Below are 9,609 nucleotides of genomic sequence, written 5' to 3'. Positions count from 1 at the left end.
AGTTGAACACTATAACTCCAAATTGAGCACTCTATAGCTCAATAGATTCCATTTTTCAAGCGCTTTCCAATGATAGGTCACATCCTATGGTTTTAAGAAACTTATGGGCATGTTATCCGGGTGCCACCTTTTTAGTATTCAAAAAATGGGGATTGGGAGATTCCCAAACTCACTAATATTGTGTTAATTCAATTTGCGAAAATCCACACATATACAAAGCTTCCCATTCTTCTTGGCTACAACTATGATGGGTGAAACCCATTAACTATTAGCCATTGGATAGATGAACTCGGCTTCCAAAAGCTTTAGCAGCTCTACTTTTACCAAGGTGGAGTAATTTGGATTCATGCACCTCTGTCATTGTTGTACTGGCTTAGCATCAAGCTCCAAGTCAATGTGATGGTGACATATTGTGGGATCAATCCCTTTCAGGTCTTTATAGGACCATGCAAACACGTCTAAATTCTCTTTCAATAAGTTGTATAGGATCGACAACTCCCCTTGTGGCAGACTGCTACCCAAGTTCAAGTGGCGTTCAATGCCATATGCATCCACAAAAGTTAACTGCCTTTCACCTTCCACTTCGCACATGAAGGTCCCACAGACTGCTTCTCTGACTCCTTCAAGGGGGTGGTGTCTTCTTCTAATGTCCCATTAGACCCAACTTCTTGTTTCAGTGAGGACTTGGGTTGCTCCTTGGGATGTTGAAATGGTATCACAAATGTCTAGGATTTGGTTTGGGTATTAATTACCTCAGAGCTCCAGGACTCCTCTTCTGAGTATGCATCCAGGAATGTCACATAACAAGGACTCTTGAAATTCTGTTGGGCCCTTGGGGTTGGTTCTTGTTGACAAGGGGCATCATCATCATTCTTTCTTGGCAAGGGTAGATGAGGGTGGCAAGAACCATTGATAAAAGATAGCTTTCTTAATCCATTTCTTATAAAGGCTTTGCATACGAGAAGATTCATTTACCAGTCCAAAGGGTATCATCGTCATTCTGTCCACAACAGCATGAAGTCTTTTGCTTCTGAGGCTTTTGGGACTCCCTCTTCATCCATGCCTTCTTCGGATGGAATAGATTATTATGTCTTGCTTTCATAATCTTCTTCTTTAGTTTCATCATCGTCCTCTTCAGGCTCTGACTCTACCTCTGTAGGAGCTCTGTAAGAGAAGAACAAGTTCTATGCTTTGCCTTCTACCTCTGTCTGTGGCTCTGCTATGGCCATGTAAAAAGATATTGGGTAGGCATTAGCTTAATCAAAACAATGCCCAAATCCTATGTGCTAAAGAGGAAGCTATCCTCCAGGATTGGCAACATCATAAGGACTTGAGAAAAAGCTAGAATGAAAATGGTTCAATTAGCCAAAGCCAACTAACTCTAGAAGGGGTTGAGGAAAGGAAAACCAATCTAGTTTGGTCAAGATGAACAAAGTTGAAATGCACAAGGAAAGCAATGAAATTTTTTATATCAATAACTTTAACGATGTATTTTCTAAGATTCAACAAACTTACCTCCCAATTGGGAATCTCATCATGACATAGAGTTTATCCCTAGAGTGATCTGAAAAGCCTTACAAAATGTCTATATTTGAAGCTATAAAACTCAAGGAATAGTTGATGTAGTTGATTGAACAAGGTTTCATCCACCCAAGCAATTCACCTTAGGGGGCACCTATCCTTCTCCAAAAGAAGAAGAATGGATCCCTCAAACTATGTATTGACTTCAAAGGATTAAACTAAGTAACTATCATGAATAAGTGTCCTATACTCAAAATTAACAAACTCTTAGACCGCCAATTATATGGAACCAAAGTCTTGTCTAAGATATACTTGGGAACACAATACTTTCCAAAGATATTTTTAAGAACTTGCTATAGTTTCTTGAGCATGGCATTCCAATTGACCAATGTCCTAGCAACATGAATCAATGACGTAGACATCTTTCATCCCTACCTATATGAGTTCATGCTAGTATTCTTCAATGACATATTGGTATATTCCAAACACTAAAAATTTCACAAGGTCCAATTGAAGATTTTTATCCAAACCCTTTGCTAAAACCAACTCTATGCCATGAAGAGAAAGTGCATATTTTATACGGATTAAATCAAATAGTTGGAGTGCATTGTCTTTGGCTAAAGGGATATTCTATGATCATGCAAAAGTCAAGGACATTCTAGATTGGACAATCCCTAAGATAATAAAGGAATTCTATGGATTTTGAGGACTAATGATGTCATATCAAATCTTCATCAAGGATAACTCCTTTATAACAACAACCTTGACTAACCTCTTGAAGTAGCACACTAAAACATATGGGTAGTACAACACCAGCAAAACTTTGATAAGCTCAAGAAATGTGTGATCATAGATTGATTGTTGAAACTCCTAAACTTCAACTGGGAATTTGAATTGATTAGCTGATGCAAGTGGATTTGCAATTAGAGGAGACTTAATGCAAGAAGGAAGAATTGTGGTTCTTACTTCACAGAAGTTGAAACCCTACAAATCCAATTATGCCATGCATGACTTGGAGTTACTTGCTATAATTCATGCCTTGAAGTTAAGGCAATACATCCATGCTTCTATCTCACTGTCAGTAGTGATTTCAGAAGTCGTTCCTAGCTTAGGCAAGAAGTATTCACCCATTGACAAGGACTTTGCATCTTTCGGTAGTTGGCTTACAGTGCCCACTATTATGGACTGTGCCTCTGTTTTCTTGGGAAATATCTGTTTGACGGCCTCTTTGTCTCCTGATGTACCATCTGTTACTTCATTGGAGGATTTTGTTATGACTTTGATGGATGTGGACCCATTGCCTTTTTGCAATCCATACAACTTCAATACTACTTTATTGTGTCCTCTACCTAGGGTTAGGGTCCCTTCGAACCAATTTGTCCTTGTTCTTGCTTCAAAAAGCCAAGGTCTTCCCAATAGCAGAGGATATGAGGTCCCATAGGAATTTTCTTTGACCACTAGATATGTTAGCCTATAGTCTCTTCATGCGAGGTTGTCTTTATGTATGGGAGAATGCCCAACGGTTTGATTCTACTTTGGTCTGCTAATCAGATAAGCCACTGTGTAGGCTGCATTCCTTGCAAGCCTAGATCCTTCATTGTCACATCTATCATTATGTTTACTGATGAGCCTCCATCGATCAATGCATCTGAAATAAAGCACCCTTCAATCCATACGCCAATCTCTGGGGTTCCAGGATGTAGGAAGGTGTTAGCCACATCTACTTCTTTCATGGGTTCTGAGGCTCTGTTGGACTCAGGCACCACGGATGGAACAATTCTTAGGCCTCTTCTTCTTGTTAGTATGCTTTTGAATTTCTTTTGACATCTAGGAGACAACAACAGCAACTGTCAAAATTTTAAGTTTGGTTTAAAAGTGTCTAGGTCTTTGACCAAATCATACTCTTTGATAGGATCCACAGGCTTTTCCAATCAGCTGGAAAATGGGGCTACACCCACTTTTATCTTCCCTTTTTCTTCTAGAAGTGGCAATATCTGCACTTCTTCTTTATGAGGAGGTACTTCTGCGTTCTCTATCTCCTGGACCTCTGGTTCTATCTCTCCAACTGTCTCTGTAGCTCTCTGTGGCTCTGTAGTGCTCTATACTTCATTGTTTTGGACTACACTGTTTTGTTTCTCCCTAGGAAGGTTGAACTTCACAGTCTTGGCAGAGGGAATGTTCTCTTTTGGAACTATGGGTTCCCTTTCTTTGCACACGTTATTGTGGATACTTTCAATTCCATCAAATTGGAAGGGGGTTCTTGGGTCTTCTGTTGGGTATTAGAAGTAGATTTCACAGGGACTGGACTTAGACAAACTTTTGCAATGTGGCCTTCTCCTTTGCATCAACTGCATAAGGGCTTATAATCCATAGACCTTCCAGGATTTGGACAATTTGGTGAGATATGATCATTTTCTCCACATCTATAGCACTCCACCTTTGATCTTTGACCATCACCAGATTGCCGTCCTCTATAAATCTGAGAGGGAAACCTCCTTGGACCAAAATTAGGGTCAAACTCCCTAGGCTTTGGTTCAATGTCGTGCATTGTCATTTTGGATTTCAACAAGTTGAATTTTGCATCTTCATCTTTCTTTCTTCATTCGTGCATCTCTTTTAGAGAGCAGATATCCTCAGTATGGTTCTTCCTCAAATAGTATGAACAGAAGGATCCAAGAATGGTTGGTTTTTGGGTACATTCAGTGGCTAAATGTCCCACTTGATGGCACTTTCCGCACCATGTATTAGAACACATCACATCTCTCCTACCTCCTACAAGAGTGGATATATTGGCGATATTCACCTTCAGTGTTTGTAGCTGTTCTGTAATCACATCCATAAGCTCTCTCTTGATACTTGCCACTGAATTGGACAGGTAGTCCTTCAAATTTTCACCTCCTGGAGTACTTGTAGTAGGGATATGGGAAGATTTTGTGATTACTACATACACTTGTTGGGTTAATCTAGAGGGTCCTCTATTCTAGTTTTGATTCAGAGCTCCTATTGAGACTTGGGGTTGTTGATTTTAGTGGGTAGGATTCCATTGTTGTTGAATCGCCATTGGAGGAACTGCTTGATACCACTGCTGTTGTGGTTGAACCATCATTTGAGGCGTTGTCGTCTGTGGCCATTGTGGATTAGGTGCATTGTACTGTAGCACTATTTGCATCTGGGGGTAGGGGTAGGGAACTGTTCCTAGAACTATATTTGGTGGATATACCATTCCTGGCATGGGAGGAGGTAAGACTCCTCTTCCTAAGGTCATTGAAAACCTATGCTTCAACTTCATCATACAGTCTTGCACCTTCCATTGCAGCTTGTAGATTGACCAATCTTCTTAATTCCACAAACTTTCAAACTTCTGGTTGTAGGTCTCTAATGAACGTTCCTTTCTAGATGCCTTCATCCAAATGATGATTGGTCCATCTCTTCAGGATGGATTCCATTTGCAAGACATAAGCTTCTATTTTTTCTCCAGAGGACTGACTTAGATTTGTAAACTCCTCTCACATCCACTATTCAAAACCTTTAAGCCTGAATTTAGTGAGGAAGGCCAATCCCATGTGTCAAAAGTTCTTGCTACTTGTCTCTCATACAACTGAAATGCTGCACCCTTGAAAGTGGTGGGAAATATTGCTAACCAATGCTCTGGGGTTTTGGTATTGTTAGCCACATATGCTACCATAAATTCTACTACATGAAAGGGTCTTCATTATACTCTCCCTTAAAAATGGGCAATGGGACTACATTTGCTGGCCTATCACTCATCAATATTTCTAGGAAGGATTTGACTAGGAAGGGGACCTTGAGTCGCCATGGGGACTTCTGTAAAGAGTGCTTTTAGGGCGTCAAAAGAGGCTTCTACTGTAAGCTCGTTCTCAGCCTTAATTTTTACCTTCTCTCTTTTCACGTACCTTTGGACTCGTTCTAGTGCTTGCCTCTTGATTGCATCATTCATCACGGGGTTGGCTCCAACAAGATGGTCTATACTCAATAGAATAGAATCAAAAGGAGCTTCAATCTCTATAGGACTCTCTGGCCAACATCTCTTCTACTTCTTTCTTTTCTACGTCTCTAAATTTAGCTTTTAAACCACTAGAGAAGGGGAGATATTCTATTCTGAAGGTATCAAAACTCATTCTTTTGAGGATCGTTGTTATGCCATCATCATAGTACTGCCAGCTTCTAATGGTTTCAATAGTGTACGTTGTGAAGAACACTCTGTCTACCAACTTCCACTGGGTTGCTAATTGGAAAAACAAGAGATTGTCAATCCACCATGCATCCCACGTGTCCTGCTGTTGAGCATCTATGAACAAATTCCAACTCTTTTCTCTCTTGTTTTCGTCCACTGACCACGACTCCTAAAGCTTCTTCACAATCTCCCACTTGATGATGTATGGAAACTTCTCAATGAATGCCAAATCTTCTGTGGATGGTCATTCTATCTGTTTTTGCACTTTAGTTTATTCCCAAACAATTTGCCACCAAGACGTAAGTTTCTGCTGCTTCAACAGGAAGAGGTAATAGTCCACCATATAGAGCCTACATCATGATAGTAATATGCTTCTGCCATTGTGGAATGAACTCCTTGTAGAAAGTGGATTTGGTAATGAGAATCTCCAACTCTTCAGTGGAAGAAGAAACTTTGCAAACATCCATTGAATTCTTCTCTTCTTGGCAATGCCATTTCTCTCATTTTCAGCCTTTTGTAATGCTTGTTGATGGCAAGTTTCCCCGGATGTGCATTAAACAAGCTTGAAAGTTAAGTGCTTGAGATCAGATGGAGGGGGAGAGTACCTCTCTAACGAGTTTAGTGGCTTCTTGAGGTCTCATGGAATAAAGAGACAATTTACTTCTAGGTGTACCCCATAGAAAAATGAGGTTGCAAAAAGAAAAAATAGGAATATAGTTGAAAATGCATGGGCATTGATGGTTGAAAAGAATATGCCAAAATATTTTTGGTCTAAATCTATTCATACTATTGTCTATATTATGAACAGAAATCCCATAGTTGCAGTTCATGGGATGACTCTTGAAGAATGCTTTAAAGGTAAGAAGTTCGATGTGTTACACTTGAAAGTGTTTGGCTGTATTGCATATGTTCATGTGCCAAATGAACTGCAAAAGAAGCTTGATCCAAAGACTGAAAAATTTATTTTTATTGGATACTCCTTAGAATAGTCAGGGTATCATTTTCATAAACTTGTCACAAGTGAGTTTAGAGTGAGTAGGGACATTATTTTTGATGAGATGAGTAGTTGGTATGCATCTACTAGTGATGTATTAGATGATGATAATGATCATTATAGCTATGTGCAAAAATAAAAGCAAGAATCATGGAGCCTTATGGACCATAAACATCATTTGATATACACCTACAATTAGCCCTTGGTCTGGGAGACTAAGGAGTAACCCCACAACTTTAGGTGGATCAACAAGTGTTGTAGGTAAAGACAAAGGAAATAAAAAAGTGTTGGATAGTAATGATGCATCCACTAGTCATTTGGGATTTGATGGAGATTCTAGTGGTTTAGAGAGTTTGGATGATGAGCTTGGAATTCCTTCAATCAATACACTAGGTATACAGAGAGCACATAGTAATGTAAAGGCTCCACTAACTTACCCCGTGATACGCAGGTCTAGTAGGATCAAATACCCTATTAAAAAATTTGATTTTGAAGGTTATGCAGGTCACCATTATGCTTATATGGTTAGGTGGTTGAAGATGTTGAGCCCACTTGTTTTGAGGATGCTATTGGTCATGCTCATTGGGATGCAAGAATGGATGATGGGATGGCTGCATTAGAAGCCAATAAGATTTTGGGATTTGGTACCCTTGCCTAAGGGCAAGAAAGCTATGGCTATAAATGGGTTTATTAAATAAAGCATAATGTAGATGGTTCAACCGGCATATACAAGGCTAGGCTAGTTACAAAAGGCTATGCCCAAACATATGGCATAGATTATGAAGAGATATACAGTCTAGTTGTAAGGATGGCAACTGTTAGATACATGATTGCTTTGGCAGTAACCAAAGGTTGGAGTTTGTAGAAAATGGATGTTAAGAATGCCTTCTTGCATGGTAAATTGTAAGAAGAAGCATATATGGAGCAGCTAGCAAGTAATGAGGACTTAGAGCATCCCATATATGTATGCAAGTTAAAGAAAGTGATCTATTGGTTCAAGCAAGCACCTAGAGCATGGTTTGATAAGATCAGAGAGTATCTTGTTAATATTGGATTTTATATTTCTAATATCAATCACTTACTTTATGTGAGAAAGGGAGATGTAGGTTTGATCATCATAGTCATCTATGTGGATGTCTTGATTATTATAGGTGACAGTGATAATGGGATTATTGACGTTAAGGACTTTTTGAAGAAGAAGTTTGAGATGAAGGATTTGGGTGAGCTGAGATACTTTATTGGTATTGAGGCGATAAGATGTGATGATGGTATATGGATATCCCAAAATGAAATATGGCTCGGATATGTTATCCAAGTATGGTATGACAGTATGCAAATCTTTTCTAGTACCATTGGAGAAAAATGTGAAGTTGAGTGCTGACATTGGGGATGAGATATAAGTCTCTACTATATTTAGGAGGATAGTAGGGAGTCTGATTTACATGACTATCACAAGGCCAGACTTGAGCTATGGTGTTGGTCTTGTCAGCTAGTTTATGTAGATGCCTAGAAAGCCTCATTTGGATTTAGTTAGATGCATATTGAGGTATGTGAAGTTCGCTTTACATTATGGACTTTTTATAAGGCAGATAAGGATGTACAGGTGTTTGGATATACAGATGCAGATTAGGCTAGACAGAAGATCTACTACTGGATTCATGTTTTCCCTTGGTAGTACAATAGTTACATGGAGTAGCAAAAAGCAACCTAAAATTTCTTTATTGAGTATAAAGGTTGATTATAGAGGTACTGCTATGGTAGCATGTGAAGTGGTATGGTTGCAAAAGTTATTGGGTGATTTGGACATGTAGGGAGATGGTCCAGTTGCCATTGATTGTGACAATATGAGCAACATACAGCTAGCTAGGAACCTAGTGTTCCATGCTAGGACGAAACACATTGAGGTGCACCACCACTTTGTGAGAGAGAAGGTACTTGTAAGAGAGATTGAATTGGTATATATCAGCACACAAGATCAGATAGTTAAAATTTTCACAAAGACATTGGGTGCAAAGAAGCTTCAAAGGTTTCAAAGCTTACTTGGAGTTGCAGAGATACAATTGAGGGGTGAGGGGGAGTATTGAGATGGCAAGATCAACACATGCAGATATTGATGATGGGCCACCTAGCTAGTTGGGTCCGCACGTCTACACTTAGTACATCAATGGTCATTATGATCCTCACATGGCCACTAACTTATCACTTATTATATTTAGTTGGTTGCACCTACCTACAAATGGCACAGATATAGTGCTAATTGATTAGTATACTTAATTATGGACTATTTGACTTAGTAGGGCACTTTCCTTTGTGTTGTATCTTATATATAGCTTCTATACATTGTGTTGTGTATAAAAAGAAGAAGAATAAGAAACCATTAAGAAAATATTTTTGCCTCCATCTCTCTTCTTGTGTTCTTGAGTGAGCTTCTCTTGTGTGTATGGTGTGTGTTTGGCACATCAACTCAAGCAAGTCCCCTACCATGAGATTCTTGATATAAGCAGTCATCAGTGGGTCTTGGTGGTGTGCTTATGAGAGTGCTGGCATTTTGGTTCCATTGCTAGGACATGCAAATTCAAGCCTCATTCAAGCTTTAGTGTTTGCATGCTCCAAATCACGCAACGAAGTAGGAGTTTGTCTTCTAAATGATGCTTAGTTTAGGTAGAAAGTGAGGGAGTTAGAGGGTGTTGGATCTCCTTCGCTTGATAGTTTAGGTGTTGGACGATTTAGGAGCATTAGAGTTAGATTAGTGGTATGTTGTTTTTCATTAGTGGGATGCATTAAGGTTTGGAAAATAAGGAAAAAAGAAGGAAAATATAAGTCTTTGTAACAACCAAGAAACACGGGAACAAAGAAGGAAGACAAGAAGATTTTGAATGCTTGGGAAGGAAAGTAGATA

The sequence above is a fragment of the Lygodium microphyllum genome, chromosome 20 (genome assembly GCF_053477565.2).
Source record: "Lygodium microphyllum isolate KBCC chromosome 20, Lygodium_microphyllum_v1.1.10, whole genome shotgun sequence".
In the NCBI taxonomy this organism is placed as follows: Eukaryota; Viridiplantae; Streptophyta; class Polypodiopsida; order Schizaeales; family Lygodiaceae; genus Lygodium; species Lygodium microphyllum.
This window is presented reverse-complemented; position numbering follows the sequence as displayed.